Source organism: Phyllobates terribilis, unplaced genomic scaffold, assembly GCF_046119375.1.
Source record: "Phyllobates terribilis strain yellow unplaced genomic scaffold, ASM4611937v1 Scaffold_3__8_contigs__length_932513732, whole genome shotgun sequence".
NCBI lineage: Eukaryota > Metazoa > Chordata > Amphibia > Anura > Dendrobatidae > Phyllobates > Phyllobates terribilis.
The window spans coordinates 668,646,026-668,662,531 of record NW_027362763.1 but is presented as its reverse complement, the minus strand read 5'-3'; the positions used below and the strand labels follow the sequence as shown (position 1 = coordinate 668,662,531).

At 49.0% G+C, this 16,506-nt stretch overlaps 1 long non-coding RNA gene and 1 pseudogene across 1 annotated transcript; both read right to left on the bottom strand.

Moving 5' to 3' along the window:
* LOC141258599 (uncharacterized) overlaps positions 1 to 205 on the bottom strand; it is a 99,532-nt pseudogene extending 99,327 nt beyond the window's left edge.
* Positions 206 to 476: 271 nt separating this feature from the next.
* Positions 477 to 7,333, bottom strand: LOC141257322 (uncharacterized). The gene is made up of 3 exons (XR_012318049.1): positions 7,250 to 7,333; positions 1,344 to 1,459; positions 477 to 507 (listed from the first exon to the last, which is right to left on the bottom strand). It is a non-coding gene; the product is annotated as an uncharacterized lncRNA (long non-coding RNA).
* Positions 7,334 to 16,506: the final 9,173 nt, after the last annotated feature.

The following is a 16,506-nucleotide window of genomic DNA, read 5'->3' as shown; positions in this document are numbered from 1 at the left end:
CTGACACATACAATGACCCGTCATTAGCAGACCCCTCCCCCGGCGTTATTGTACAATGTCCCAGCATTCCCGGCAGCGCTCACCTCTCCGCTCAGCAGCTCAGTGATCCTGGTGGTCAGTTCTAGGATCTTCTGCTCATGTATCAGTGAATGAGGTGGAGGCTCGGTGATGTCACTGGGGGTCCTGCTCCGCCCTCCTGACACACGGGGGGTCACACACTCCCCAGACGACGTCTTCACTACTGTGTGATCCTGTGTATGGGGAGACGCCGATCACTACACAGAGGCCGAGAATCCTTCACCTTTCCCGTCATCTCCGGCTTTATTACTAGAGATCAGAGTGATGTGATGTGAAGCTCTCACCTCTCCAGTGATCCAGTAGATTATCTCCAGGGTGAGGTCTAATATCCGAGCCGCCATGTGGTCTCTGTCCTGCTCCATCCTCGGGGGGTCGCTGATGGAAAGGACCATCAGCTATGAAAATAAATAAGTCCTGAACATCAGGAACCTGAGGAAACAAAGAGGAATTGTCAAACAAAGGAAAAAAAATCCCGAACATAAGAAACAAGGAGGAATAAGCGCAAAATCACATTTGAAATAACATTTAAAGGGGTTGTGCCACGAACAAAAGTATATTTTAATCAACAGATTTTGGAATAAAAATAAACTTCACAATTAGATGTGGTTAACCCCTTCACCCCCCGGGCCATTTTCCGTTTTTACGCTTTCGTTTTTTGCTCCCCTTCTTCCCAGAGGAACTTTTTTATTTTTCCGTCAATATGGCCATGTGAGGGCTTATGTTTTGTGGGACAAGTTGTACTTTTCAACGCCACCATTGGCTTTACCATATGGTGTACTGGAAAACTGGAAAAAATTCCACAGTTTGTTTGTTTTTTTACCACGTTCACTATATGATAAAACTGACCTGACAATATGATTCTCCAGGTCATTACAAGTTCGTAGATACCAAACATGTATAGATTATTTTTTATTTCTGTGATGAAAAAAAAATCCAAAGTTTGTTAAAAAAAAAAAATTGCTTGCACAACGAGCTGACGTTTTTATTGATACCATTTTGGGGTAGATACGATGTTTTGATCACCCGTTATTGCTTTTTATTGCAATATTGCGGCGACCAAAAAAAACGTAATTCTGGTGTTTTGATTCTTTTTACTGATTGGATTATTTTTTTATATTGATAGTTCGAGCGATTCTAATATGTGTATATTTGATTTTTTCTATTGTCTTATTTTAAATGGGGCGAAAGGGGGGTGATTTCAACTTTTATATTTTTTTAATTTATTTAATATTTTTTAAAAACAGGAAGTGAAATGTTTTACTCACAAAAAGAATCAGCTGCGATCCCCGGCTGTAACGTCTGGATCTTGTTTCAATTTTCCATTATTTTCAGATCAGTAACGTCTTCATCCTGGGATTTCCAAACTTCACAACTTTTCCTTCTTGGTGTTGCAATTTCATGGTGGAGAAATGTAATAATAATAATTTTAATTTCTATAGCATTAACATATTCGGCAGCACTTTACATTACAGAATCTAAACCTACAACTTGCAAAGTGGAGTAAAAACTGCCAAAATAATTAAAAATTCAAATTTTTATTAACATCAATATAAAATACAATATAAAAAGAGACATCAGACAAACAAAAACACTATACAGATCAGCTCCAATCTTCAACAAGTACAGCAGGGATGACTACAAAACCCTGTCTAAAATATAAACCAATAAGACATAAATTTCCATCAGTATATGCTACACAATTGCACAGACATACAGTACAGATCAAAAGTTTGGACACACCTTCTCATTTAAAGATTTTTCTGTATTTCCATGACTTTGAAAATTGTACATTCACACTGAAGGCATCAAAACTATGAATTAACACATGTGGAATTATATACTTAACAAAAAAGTGTGAAACAACTGAAAATATGTCTTATATTCTAGGTTCTTCAAAGTAGCCACCTTTTGCTTTGATGACTGCTTTGCACACTCTTGGCATTCTCTTGATGAACTTCAAGAGGTAGTCACCGGAAATGGTTTTCACTTCACAGGTGTGCCCGGTCAGGTTTAATAAGTGGGATTTCTTGCCTTATAAATGGGGTTGGGACCATCAGTTGTGTTGTGCAGAAGTCAGGTGGATACACAGCTGATAGTCAGGGCCGGCGTCAGCACCCGGCGTACCCGGGCAAGTGCCGGGGCCCTGGAAAATCAGAGGGGCCCAGCCGCCCACTCACTGTCGGGCCCGGGCCCACACACCCACCCGCCCACTCACCGTCGGGGCCGGGCCCACACACTGTCGGGGCCGGGCCCACACACCCACCCGCCCACTCACTGTCGGGGCCGGGCCCACACACCCACCCGCCCACTCACTGTCGGGGCCGGGCCCACACACCCACCCGCCCACTCACTGTCGGGGCCGGGCCCACACACCCACCCGCCCACTCACTGTCGGGGCCCTGGCCGCTTCCTCGGCACCTGTTCAGGGACGCAGGCGCTGCTTGATTGCCGGCACTTCCCCCAGACATGGGCGCGCGCTGTGCGGCTGTGTCTGCTAGTAATGACACGGCAGGGTCGACGGCACTGCACCTTTAATTGTGCTTGTGTGTCGCTCCTGCCGCGTCATTACTAGCAGACACAGCCGCACAGCGCGCGGCCATGTCTGGGGGAGTGCCGGCAATCAAACACCGTCGGAGCGGAGGTCCTGCACAGATGGGCGGGAGGGGCCCGGACCCGACCGCAAGTGGGCCCCTCTGATGTTCCAGGGCCATGAAGTCTGTGACACGCCGGGGGCCCTGCACTGCCCCATACCCGAGGAGCTGCTGGACAGGACACTGGACCGGGGACAGGTGAGTGAGGCTTCCCCAATCCCCATATTAAAAATATTAGTAATGGGTCTGTGTGAGTGCATGTATGTGAATGTCAGTGTATATGACTGTGTATATATATTTGTCTGTTTTATCTATGTGTATGTCTGTATGTGTACATATGTCTGCGTACCGTGTGTGCGCGCGCATATGTCTGCGTACCGTGTGTGCGCACGCATATGTCTGCGTACCGTGTGTGCGCACGCATATGTCTGCGTACCGTGTGTGCGCACGCATATGTCTGCGTACCGTGTGTGCGCACGCATATGTCTGCGTACTGTGTGTGCGCACGCATATGTCTGCGTACCGTGTGTGCGTGCATATGTCTGCGTACCGTGTGTGCGTGCATATGTCTGCGTACCGTGTGTGCGCACGCATATGTCTGCGTACCGTGTGTGCGCACGCATATGTCTGCGTAGCGTGTGTGCGTGCATATGTCTGCGTACCGTGTGTGCGCGCGCATATGTCTGCGTATGTGAAGGATGAGGGGGCAGGCTGGGCCATGTGTAATAAATAAATAAATAAATATATATATATATATATTTATATATTTATTTCTCCGCCGTATCTGTGCATCATGAATCGTGTATGTGTTAAAAGGGCCCACTGAGACTCTTTCGCCCGGGGCCCAGAAAAACCTGGAGCCGGCCCTGCTGATAGTCCTACTGAATAGACTGTTAGAATTTGTATTATGGCAAGAAAAAAGCAGCTAAGTAAAGAAAAACGAGTGGCCATCACTGCTTTAAGAAATGAAGGTCAGTCAATTCGAAAAATTGGGCAAACTTTGAAAGTGTCCCCAAGTGCAGATGTAAAAACCATCAAGCGCTACAAAGAAACTGGCTCACATGAGGAACGCCCCAGGAAAGGAAGACCAAGAGTCACCTCTGCTTCTGAGGATAAGTTTATCCGAGTCACCAGCCTCAGAAATCACAGGTTAACAGCAGCTCAGATTAGAGACCAGGTCAATGCCACACAGAGTTCTAGCAGCAGACACATCTCTGCAACAACTGTTAAGAGGAGACTTTGTGCAGCAGGCCTTCATGGTAAAATAGCTGCTAGGAAACCACTGCTAAGGACAGGCAACAAGCAGAAGAGACTTGTTTGGCTAAAGAACACAAGGAATGGACATTAGACCAATGGAAATCTGGGCTTTGGTCTGATGAGTCCAAATTTGAGATCTTTGGCTCCAACCACCGTGTATTTGTGCGACGCAGAAAAGGTAAACGGATGGACTCTACATGCCTGGTTCCCACTGTGAAGCATGCAGGAGGAGGTGTGATGGTGCTTTGCTGGTGACACTGTTGGGGATTTATTCAAAATTGAAGGCATACTGAACCAGCATGGCTACCACAGCATCGTGCAGCAGCATGCTATTCCATCCGGTTTGTGTTTAGTTGGACCATCATTTATTTTTCAACAGGACAATGACCCCAAACACACCTCCAGGCTGTGTAAGGGCTATTTGACCAAGAAGGAGAGTGGCTGGGTACTACGCCAGATGACCTGGCCTCCACAGTCACCAGACCTGAACCCAATCGAGATGGTTTGGGGTGAGCTGGACCACAGAGTGAAGGCAAAAGGGCCAACAAGTGCTTACGCATCTCTGGGAACTCCTTCAAGATTGTTGGAAGAGCATTTCCGGTGACTACCTCTTGAAGCTACCCGACACAGACAACGGCAGCCCTGGCACACGATGCAAACACGTTTTCTTCAACGTTTCTCCAGGTGTGCTGAGCGTCAGTGGAGAAAATCTATTTTAGCAGAGGACTTCATCCACTATAAATTCATGCTCAAAACCTATAACTCTGCCCTTCATCTGGCCAAACAATCCTACTTCACCACCCTCATCACTTCAATGTCCAACAATCCAAAACGACTTTTCGATACCTTAAACTCCCTCCTGAAACCTAAAGCACAGGCCCCCACCACCAACCTCAGCGGGGAGGATATGGCCTCTTATTTCTTTGAAAAAATCAACCACATCCATCAGGACATCTCAGCCCAATCTCCTCAGTGCCTGGATCCCCTTCCCTGCCACACTTCAAGCTCACTTGCCATCTTTGAGCCTGTTACAGAAGAAGAAGTTACCCAGCTCCTCGCTTCTTCTCGGCCTACAACCTGAAACAGTGACCCCATTCCTTCACATCTCCTGCAGTCCCTCTCACCGGTGGTCACCACTCACCTAACTAAAATATTTAACCTCTCTCTCTTTCTTCAGGTATCTTTCCCTCCTCATTTAAACATGCTATCATAACCCCTTTACTTAAAAAGCCATCCCTGGACCAGAACTGCACTGCTAACTACAGACCTGTCTCTAATCTTCCTTTCATCTCTAAACTCCTGGAACGCTTGGTCCACTCCCGTCTAATCCACTATCTCTCAGATAACTCTCTCCTCAACCCTCTACAATCCGGTTTCCGCTCCTTACACTCCACTGAAACTGCCCTCACTAAAGTCTCTAAAGATCTACTAACAGCCAAATCCAAAGGTCACTGCTCCCTGCTGATTCTCCTGGATCTCTCTGCAGCATTTGACACTGTGGATCACCAGCTCCTCCTCACTATGTTCCGCTCTATAGGCCTCAAGGACACCGTTCTCTCCTGGTTCTCCTCGTATCTCAATGACCGCTCCTTCACTGTATCTTTTGCCGGCTCCTCTTCCCCTCCTCATCCCCTTACTATCGGGGTTCGGCAGGGCTCAGTCCTTGGCCCCCTCCTCTGCCCCCCTATTGGACAAACAATCAGCAGATTTGGGTTAGAGTATCATCTCTATGCTGACACCCAATTATACACTTCTTCCCTTGACATCACCCCTACCCTAATACAAAATACCAAGGATTGTTTGTCTGCTGTGTCTAGCATCATGTCCTCCCTCTATTTTAAACTGAATCTCTCCAAAACTGAACTTCTTGTGTTTCCCCCCTCTACTAACCCAACTCTACCTAACATCGAAATTACCTTGGAGGGTTCAACCATAACTCCCAAGAAGCACGCCCGCTGCCTTGGGGTCATATTCGACACTAACCTTTCCTTTACTCCCTATATCCGATCACTCACTCGCTCTTGTCACCTGTATCTTAAAAACATCTCCAGAATCCGATCTTTTCTCACTTTTGAAACTGCTAAAACTCTTACTGTCGCTCTTATTCACTCTCGTCTGGACTACTGCAACTCTCTTCTAATTGGTCTCCCTCTTACCAAAATTTCCCCTCTCCAATGAGTCCTGAATGCGGCAGCCAGGGTCGTATTTCTGTCCAGCCACTTCACCGATGCCTCCACCTTGTGCCAGTCATTACACTGGTTACCTATTCGCTACAGGGTCCAATATAAACTCACTGCTCTCACCCACAAAGCTCTCCACAGTTCTGCACCACCTTATATCTCCTCTCTCATCTCAGTCTATCGTCCTACACGTGCCCTCTGTTCCACAAATGACCTAAGACTAACATCCCCCATAATCCGAACCTCGCACCTCAGTCTCCAAGACTTCTCTCATGCTGCGCCAGTTCTCTGGAATGCTCTACCCCAGACGATCCGATTGATGCCTAGCCCCGATGTCTTCAAGCGCGCTTTAAAAACCCATCTCTTTAAACAAGCCGACCACCTCAAATACCCAGTAAACTAACTTTCCCCTGTTCCCTCCTAAATACTATTCAGAATCTGCTCCCTACTGTTCATCTGTCTCTACACCCTCCATGCACAAGATAACTGCACTCGGTAATTGAGTATTGCACTTGAACATACAGGCTGATGACCGGATTATACAACTTTATATGATAATCCCGACTCATTATAATTGCCAACCTGAAATAACAAGCACTTTCCACCTATTGTGTCCCCCCATTTCCTTGTAGAATGTAAGCTTGCGAGCAGGGACCTCACTCCTGATGTAACTGTTAAACTGTCTCACCTTGTATTGATTTTATTGTCTGTACATGTCCCCGCTTAATTGTAAAGTGCTGCGGAATATGTTGGCGCTATATAAATAAAAATAATAATAATAATAATTATTATTATAAGCTCATCAAGAGAATGCCAAGAGTGTGCAAAGCAGTCATCAAAGCAAAAGGTGGCTACTTTGAAGAACCTAGAATATAAGACATATTTTCAGTTGTTTCACACTTTTTTGTTAAGTATATAATTCCACATGTGTTAATTCATAGTTTTGATGCCTTCAGTGTGAATGTACAATTTTTATAGTCATGAAAATACAGAAAAATCTTTAAATGAGAAGGTGTGTCCAAACTTTTGGTCTGTACTGTATATATATATATATATATATATATCACCGCACTATATCTCGTATATAATCACTGTACTGTAATAAAGAAGGAGAGAAGATCAGCGACTACAAGTCTCACGTACCGGAGCGATCGCTGCTCTGCAGATGTCTCCTCCTGGTGTATACAGGACCTGCGGTGATGTCACAGTCATGTGATCAGTTACATGGGAGAGACGCAGTAAATGTTAGAGACTTTAGGACCTTCGATATCAGATGGTCACATGACAGGAAGTCCCACTGCTTTACTCCTCCCCTCATATGGGAAGTACAATTGGGGGAGAAGGGTTGAACTTGATGGACCTAGGTCTTTATTCAACCTACGTTACTATGTTACTATGACTGATCACATGACCATGACACCACCAAAGGTCCTGTGGTGACCGGGATACAACAAAGACCCCGCAGATCCCTTTAACCCCTTAATGCAGCAGCTTGTACAGGATGATCGGTCGCTGACACATCACTCACATCTCACATTTTACACAGTAATAACATAGGAATGCCTTTAATAGCAATGAGCGGGCATGATCGTCACTACTCGTTACTCGCCCGAGCACAGTTCTCGAGGTGCTCATTACTCGGCGAGTATCTTTTCAATGTTCGGGCGGGAGCTCGAGTCCCCGTCCTGCATGTTTAGCGCATGTTAGACAGCTAATGAACATGCAGGGATTGTCTGACAGTCACTGTAATGCTGTAGCCATGTTGGTTGTGGGCATTACAGTGATTGGCTGGCCGCACAGCGTCATCAGGTCTATATAAGACCCGGGACCCTATACTTGTCACAGTCTACCCCGGAAATAGGCAGAGTAGGGAGAGATGCTGCTGAGTCAGGGAGAGATTTGGCGGCGGTTATCTTAAACTGTGATTCCACACCACTGTTATTAATCTACTCTAACAGTCCTTGTAAGGGCTCATTTTGATGAATATTAATGCTGCTGATGGCACTAGTTAGGCAGAGTTTGTGGAGACCTAGTATAGTACAGCATAGGGTCCATTGCACATTGTTTCTGCTGCTGGAACTCATATCCACAGCCCTAGATATCAGGGATAATAATATTTTTAATCTGGACATTTTTTGCAAGCTGCAAAATATTATACTCCATTTAAAGTCTGCCAGTTGTGCGTTCAAAACATATCCACACTTGGTCGCTGACCAATAGCATCGCTATACCGGCACTGCATAAAAATTGGTCATCAGACGTGATCAAATATCGCTGCGATAACAATCCGGACATTTTTTGCAAGCTGCAAAATATTATACTCCATTTAAAATGGGCAAGGCGAGTGGTAAGGGATGGGGAAGTAGACGTGATGCTGATGGTGCACGCAGAGGCCAAGCCGTGGGCAAGATGAAACTGTGCCTGTTGAGGGAGCACAACAAGCACCCACATCATGTCAACCTGCTTTCCTGTCCCACTTTCTAGGGTGCCGCGGAACACCACTCTTGAAGCCAGACCAGTGTGAAAAGGTTGTTGGTTGGATAGCAGATAATGCTTCCAGTCAGTTTGCCACCACCCTGTCTTCTACACTGTCCAGTCTTAGTAGCTGTGAGTCTGGACCACATATTCCTCACCCTGATCCTCCTTCCTCCCACCATGCCAAGTGCCCGGAGACAAGTGATCCCACACTTGGACACTCCAAAGAACTGTTCACATTTCCATTTATAGATTCTGGCCTCATATCATCAGAGTGACCATCATGCAACTCCCACAATTTTTTTTTAGTGTGTTGATGATGCCCGTATGAACTATTTTTAGAGGCCTACCTCTAACTTTCTAGAAAATATATATGTATACTCCCAGGGGTAAATGTTTTTCAGCCCATGCACTTGGTGCATGGGCATTACCAGTCTAGAAGGCCCACGCCTTAAAAATAAAAAAATTTTGACTGAGGCCCTCCACTACGTCTCTTCAAAGGGGTATTGCAGTGCATCCTAATTTTTGGCAGCCCTACAACTTACTGCATATGCAATACCAGTATAGGAGATCCACTCCTTAATAATTTTTTTAATTTTTTTCTGAGGCCCTTCACTACGTCTCTTCAAATTGGTATTGGAGTGTGTCCTAATTTTTGGCAGCCCTACAACTTACTGCATATGCAATACCAGTATAGGAGATCCACTCCTTAATAATTTTTTTAATTTTTTTCTGAGGCCCTTCACTACGTCTCTTCAAATTGGTATTGGAGTGTGTCCTAATTTTTGGCAGCCCTACAACTTACTGCATATGCAATACCAGTATAGGAGATCCACTCCTTAATAATTTTTTTAATTTTTTTCTGAGGCCCTTCACTACGTCTCTTCAAATTGGTATTGGAGTGTGTCCTAATTTTTGGCAGCCCTTGCACTTACTGCATACGCAATAACAGTATAGGAAACCCACTCCTTAATAATGGGAAGGATAATTCTAATGGATTTTATATTCTACAATGTTGCCTCTCGTATCTGAAATTTGTGTACGCGTGAGCTATTGCAGTATGGATAGCATATTACACAGATCCAGCCAGGGATTATTGCCTTATACCCCTTGCTGCTGCAACCAAACAAAAAAAAAGAAAAAAAAAGTCTATTCCCTATTAATACCGCTGTTAGCTGCTTTTAGAATAGAGATAGGTGCTATGTATCATCAGTTGGAAATGAGTGTTCATTCTGGTTGCATACATCTCTATAACAGTCCATAATTTGATTGCTTTTTTCAAAAAATCATTGACAGATTCATGTTTTTTAATATAGTCTGCACTAAGAAACTCATCAAAGCAGGCAGAGTTGCTTGCTGCCACATACCAAAAAAACCTCTTCAGAGCCAATTAAAATTTATTTTTATCCTACAATATTACCTCTCTTATCTGAAATTCTTGTACGGGTGAGCTATCACAGTATGGATAGCGTATTACATGGATCCAGATGTCTTCCCTTGTGGAATTTGAACCCATGAACCCAGCACTGCAATCAACATTGCTAACCACTGAGCCACCGTGCTGCCATCACTTCATGCTCTTGGTAGACGAGTGTGACGGCACAACATTTAATCACAATTATACCAGACAAATATTTTCAGTAGGTCAAGAAACATAGACTATTGTTCATATTGTCTGAACAATGACTTTTGAATTGATGTTTGTGAATTGCTGAATGGCTGCTGTCTACTTATTATATCAGCCCCCTACAGTTTATTGTGTTGCAATCTTTGGAGTACAGTGACTCAGAGTCTTTGAACAATCAATGTTTGCTAATATGTTGATTACCCATTGTATAAGTACATGTAGCTTGGTGACCTGCAAAACAGTGAAGGCCAAACTATGCAGATTGATTAAATACTCAAACAATGTTGTAGTGCCGGCGTCCCTGCCCTCTGCTAGGCAGGGACGCTGCTCCTCTCACCGCTCTGCTCCGTGCCCGGCTTCCTCCCCCCGCTCTGCTGTCAGCGCGCGCTCCGTCCCGGCGTCCTCCTCCTGCTCTGCTCTCAGCGCGCGCTCCTTCCCGGCCCCTGTGCTTAGGGCGCGCGCGCGCGCGCTCCCCTCCTCTTAAAGGGGCCGCGCGCGCCGCCCTAAAGAGTCCCCGGCCAATGGCCGGAGGACTTCATCATATATAAGGCACCTCCTCCAAAATGGAGGTGCCCGAGCAATGTTGTTTGCACCTGTGTCTCACCTGTGCTTCAGCCCTCAGGTCCCGTTGCCAGTTACCTGCCAGTTTCCTGCCAGTTTCCTGCTAGTTACCTGCCAGTACCTGCCAGTTACCTGCCTGATTCCTGCCTGAATACTTGTTACCTGTCTGCCAGTCTGAGGTCCGACGGTCTGCCTTACTACTCCTGTCAGTCTGTCTAAAGGACCAGCCTGCCCGCTCACCTGGGAGCGCATATCAGCTACCTGCCTGCTTGCCTGAGGTCCGACGGTCTGCCTTACTACTCCGGTCAGTCTGTCTATGGACCAGCTTGCCCGCTCACCTGGGAGCGCTTCTCCGTTATCTGCCTGCTTGCCAGCCCGGAGGCTCCGTTGTCACGTGCTGTGACCACCAGCTACTCCAGACTCTTGCCCGCTCACCTGGGAGCGCATCTCCGTTACCTGCCTGCTTGCCAGCCCGGAGGTCCCGTTGTCACGTGCGGTGACCATCAGCTATTCCAGAGACTCTTGCCCGCTCACCTGGGAGCGCTTCTCCGTTACCTACCTGCCTGCCAGCCCGGAGGTTCCGCCGTCACGTGCCGTGACCACCTGCTATTCCAGAGACTCTCGCTTGCTCACCTGGGAGCACACATCTACCACCTGCCTGCTAGCCTACCCGGAGGCTCTGCCATCACAGGTCGTACCTACCCCTTACCCAGAGACTGCCCTGATCACTTGCTGTAACTCCCTGTCCGTTCACCCAGAGACTGCCACCCGCTCCCTTACAAGGGCCGCCCCCTTGTATAGTAGCTCAGAGGTTCCGCCTCCCGGACCCGTTACAGTCCGCCTCCCGGACCCGTTACAGTTTGCTCGGGCCATGGAACCCGGTGGCACCCAAGCTCCCTCGCTCTCGGACCTCGGTCTTGAACTGTCCCGTCAGAGGTCCCAACAGGAGGCCATCCTGGGTCACCTGCGGAATGTTAATACTCGCCTGAACACTCTGTCTGATCCACCAACAACCTCCGCCAGTGCCATATCTTGCAATCCGGCGGCTCCGCTGCTCACTAATACTATGGTATCCTACCCCGGACCCCGGCTTTCTGCACCTCCTCGCTTCGGAGGCGACCCCGTCCAGGCTCGGGGCTTCTTGAATCAGTGCACCCTGCATTTTGAACTTTTGTCCTACCAGTTTAACTCCGACCGGGCCAAAATTGCCTTCATCATGTCCCATCTCACCGGGGAGGCCCTGGCCTGGCTGAATCCTCTATGGGAGAGAGGAGACCCCCTGGTGTCCAACTTGCCTGCTTTTCTCACGGCTTTCCGGAAAGTCTTCGACGAACCCGGACGGAAGACCTCATCTGCATCATCGTTGCTACGCCTCCGTCAGGGGAGTCTCACCGTGGGCCAATATGCCATACGGTTCCGTACCCTTGCCTCGGAGCTGGCCTGGGATAACGACGCTCTGGTTTCCGTCTTCTGGGAGGGTCTGTCCGGCCGTATTAAAGATGAACTTGCCGGTCGGGACATTCCTACCACTCTCGATGACTTAATAACTCTTGCCACCCGAATTGACCTACGGTTTCAGGAGCGTGCCAAAGAGGTCACCCGTGAGAGAAGGATTCCACGTTTAGCTCCTACTTTCCAGAAACCCGTCATTCCCTCCATCTCTCCCCAGGTACACTCTCCTGAGCCTATGCAGGTCGACCAGACCAAGATGGTCAAAACCCGTCAGGACTCACGCCGTGCCGAGGGGAGCTGCTTCTACTGTGGCAGTAAGGAGCACCGGATCCGTGCCTGCCCGGAGAGGTCGGGAAACGCCTGTGTCTAGGTTCGCTCAGAGAGGTCCACCTAGACAAGAATAAATCCTCTCCATCCCTGCTGTTGTCAGTTTCGATCATCTACGGGGAGAACCGTTATTTCGAACTAGCCCAACTTGACTCTGGAGCAGCCGGGAACCTTATTTCACAGTCCCTGGTTGAGAAATACCGCATCCCCACCAAACCTCTGGCTGTACCCTTGTCTGTCGCTGCCGTGGATGGGGGCCTCTTACCTCGCCCCATTCAACTCATCACCGAATCCATTACCCTGCAGGTGGGAATGCTGCATTCTGAAAGTATCTCCTTTCATGTTCTGCCTGGACTCTCTCACGCCCTCTTGCTAGGTCTGCCCTGGCTCCAGAGACATGCACCCGTGCTAGACTGGCAAACCGGAGAGGTCCTTCGCTGGGGACAAGACTGTCATAAAACCTGCCTGGTTCCCGTCCATCCCGTCCGTCCCTCTCCTACCCCAGCTAATCTACCTGGACTTCCGATTCCTTATTGGTCTTATGCAGATGTCTTTAATAAAAAGGAGGCAGAGACATTACCACCACATAGACCATACGACTGTCCCATCGATCTGCTACCCGGTACTACTCCTCCCCGTGGGCGTATCTATCCTTTATCCGCTGCTGAGACCCGGTCAATGTCCGAATATATTGAGGAGAATCTGGCCAGAGGATTCATCCGGAAATCTACCTCCCCGGCGGGAGCAGGCTTCTTTTTCGTCAAAAAGAAGGACGGCTCTCTCCGTCCCTGTATAGACTATAGAGGCCTAAACCTGATCACGGTGAAGAATAAGTACCCCCTTCCGCTCATTCCAGAATTATTTGATCGTCTGAGGGGGGCTAGGATCTTCACCAAACTGGACCTTCGTGGGGCGTACAACCTGGTTCGTATTTGTCAGGGGGATGAATGGAAGACGGCATTCAACACCCGGGACGGCCACTATGAATACCTGGTAATACCCTTTGGTCTCTGTAACGCTCCTGCCGTCTTTCAAGAGTTGGTCAATGACATCTTCCGGGACCTTCTCTACTCCTGCGTAGTGGTGTACCTGGACGACATCTTGGTCTTCTCTCCGGATCTCCAGACTCACCGGAGGGACGTTCGTCAGGTCCTGCTCAGGCTAAGGCAGAACCATCTCTACGCTAAATTTGAGAAGTGCCTCTTTGAGCAGACCTCGCTTCCGTTTCTGGGCTACATTATCTCTCAGACCGGCCTTCAAATGGATCCTGAGAAACTGTCTGCCATCGAGAAATGGCCCCGACCGGAGGGGTTGAAGGCCATTCAGCGTTTCCTGGGCTTCGCCAACTACTACCGCCTCTTCATACCACACTTCTCTTCCCGGACGGCCCCAATTTCTGCGCTCACCCGTAAAGGTACTAATCCCAAAGAGTGGCCACCCGAAGCAGAGGAGGCCTTTCTTTCCCTTAAACAGGCCTTCTCTTCCGCCCCGGTGCTGCATCGCCCAGATGGCAACAAGCAGTTCTTCCTGGAAGTTGACGCCTCCTCCTCTGGAGCCGGAGCGGTACTTACTCAAAAATCATCTTCCGGGAGGATGGTAACTTGTGGCTTCTTCTCTAAACTCTTCTCCTCCTCTGAGCGCAACTATTCCATAGGAGACCGAGAGTTATTGGCCATCAAACTGGCATTGGAGGAGTGGCGTTACCTGCTCGAGGGGGCTCTTCACCCGGTAATAATTTACACTGACCACAAGAACTTGGCTTACCTCCAGCATGCCCAGAGACTTAACCCGCGCCAAGCCCGGTGGTCCTTGTTTTTTGCTCGTTTTGATTTTGTCCTTCATTTTCGCCCGGCTGACAAAAACGTCAAGGCGGATGCCTTGTCTCGATCCTTTCTGGTGTCTGATCTCGAGGAGGATCCGAAACATATCATCGATCCCGCCAGAGTAATGCAGGTGGCTCCCGTGAGTCTAAATCGTCTTCCTCCTGGTAAGACGTTCGTACCAGTACCTGATCGGGAGAAGATTCTACACTGGGGTCATTCGTCTAAACTAGCTGGCCACGCCGGTCAGAAAAAGACCCTCCAGCTTATTACCCGGCACTACTGGTGGCCTAACCTGCACAAGGATGTAATAGACTTTGTTTCTGCCTGTGTGTCCTGCGCCCGCAACAAAGTTCCGAGACACCTGCCGGCCGGCCGCCTCCTACCTCTGCCAGTACCTGCTGCCCCCTGGCAGCATATAGCGATGGACTTCATTACTGATCTGCCCGTCTCTGCCGGTTGTACGGTCATTTGGGTGGTCGCTGACCGCTTCTCCAAGATGGCTCACTTCATTCCACTGCCAGGTCTTCCGTCTGCACCCGAGCTGGCTAAAGACTTTATCCGCCACATCTTCCGTCTTCATGGCCTGCCCCGTCACATCGTGTCGGATCGTGGGGTACAGTTCACTTCCCGTTTCTGGAGAGCCACTTGTAAATTGCTGGACGTCACCCTGGACTTCTCCTCCGCTTACCACCCACAGTCTAATGGTCAAGTGGAGCGGATCAATCAGAACCTGACCAGTTACCTTCGGCACTTCGTTAATGCCCACCATTCTGACTGGGTGGATCTCCTGCCATGGGCCGAATTCTCGTACAACAATCACGAGAGCGAGTCTTCCTCCAAATCCCCGTTTTTTGTAGTCTACGGTCAGCATCCTCGGATCCCGTTTCCCGTCTCCACCTCGGCGGACAATCCGGCTGCGGAATCTCTTGTTAACAAATTTTCCTCCATATGGGAGAGTACCCGGTCCGCACTCCTTCTGTCATCCGAGCGTATGAAAAGACACGCTGACAAAAAACGTCTGGACCCTCCTCAATTCCGCCCTGGGGATAAAGTCTGGCTCTCGTCCAAATATGTCCGGCTCAAGATCCCTTCCTATAAGTTAGGGCCTCGGTTCATCGGCCCACTGGAGGTCATCAGTCAGATCAACCCGGTGGCCTATAAATTGAAACTCCCGGCCAACTTACGGATCCCTAACTCCTTCCATGTGTCTCTCCTCAAACCTGTGGTACTTAACTCTTTTTCCAAGTCTACAGGTACGCCTCCTGCTCCGGTTTCTGCTGAGGACGAGTTTGAGGTAGAGAACATTCTTGCCACCAAAAGGGTAAGAGGAAAGACCTTTTTCCTGGTAGATTGGAAGGGGTTTGGTCCTGAGGAGAGAACGTGGGAGCCCCGGGAGAACATCCATGCCCCTCTCATCCTAGCTAAATTTCTGTCTGGCCTAAAAAAGGGGGGGCCTAAAGGGGGGGGTACTGTAGTGCCGGCGTCCCTGCCCTCTGCTAGGCAGGGACGCTGCTCCTCTCACCGCTCTGCTCCGTGCCCGGCTTCCTCCCCCCGCTCTGCTGTCAGCGCGCGCTCCGTCCCGGCGTCCTCCTCCTGCTCTGCTCTCAGCGCGCGCTCCTTCCCGGCCCCTGTGCTTAGGGCGCGCGCGCGCTCCCCTCCTCTTAAAGGGGCCGCGCGCGCCGCCCTAAAGAGTCCCCGGCCAATGGCCGAGGACTTCATCATATATAAGGCACCTCCTCCAAAATGGAGGTGCCCGAGCAATGTTGTTTGCACCTGTGTCTCACCTGTGCTTCAGCCCTCAGGTCCCGTTGCCAGTTACCTGCCAGTTTCCTGCCAGTTTCCTGCTAGTTACCTGCCAGTACCTGCCAGTTACCTGCCTGATTCCTGCCTGAATACTTGTTACCTGTCTGCCAGTCTGAGGTCCGACGGTCTGCCTTACTACTCCTGTCAGTCTGTCTAAAGGACCAGCCTGCCCGCTCACCTGGGAGCGCATATCAGCTACCTGCCTGCTTGCCTGAGGTCCGACGGTCTGCCTTACTACTCCGGTCAGTCTGTCTATGGACCAGCTTGCCCGCTCACCTGGGAGCGCTTCTCCGTTATCTGCCTGCTTGCCAGCCCGGAGGCTCCGTTGTCAC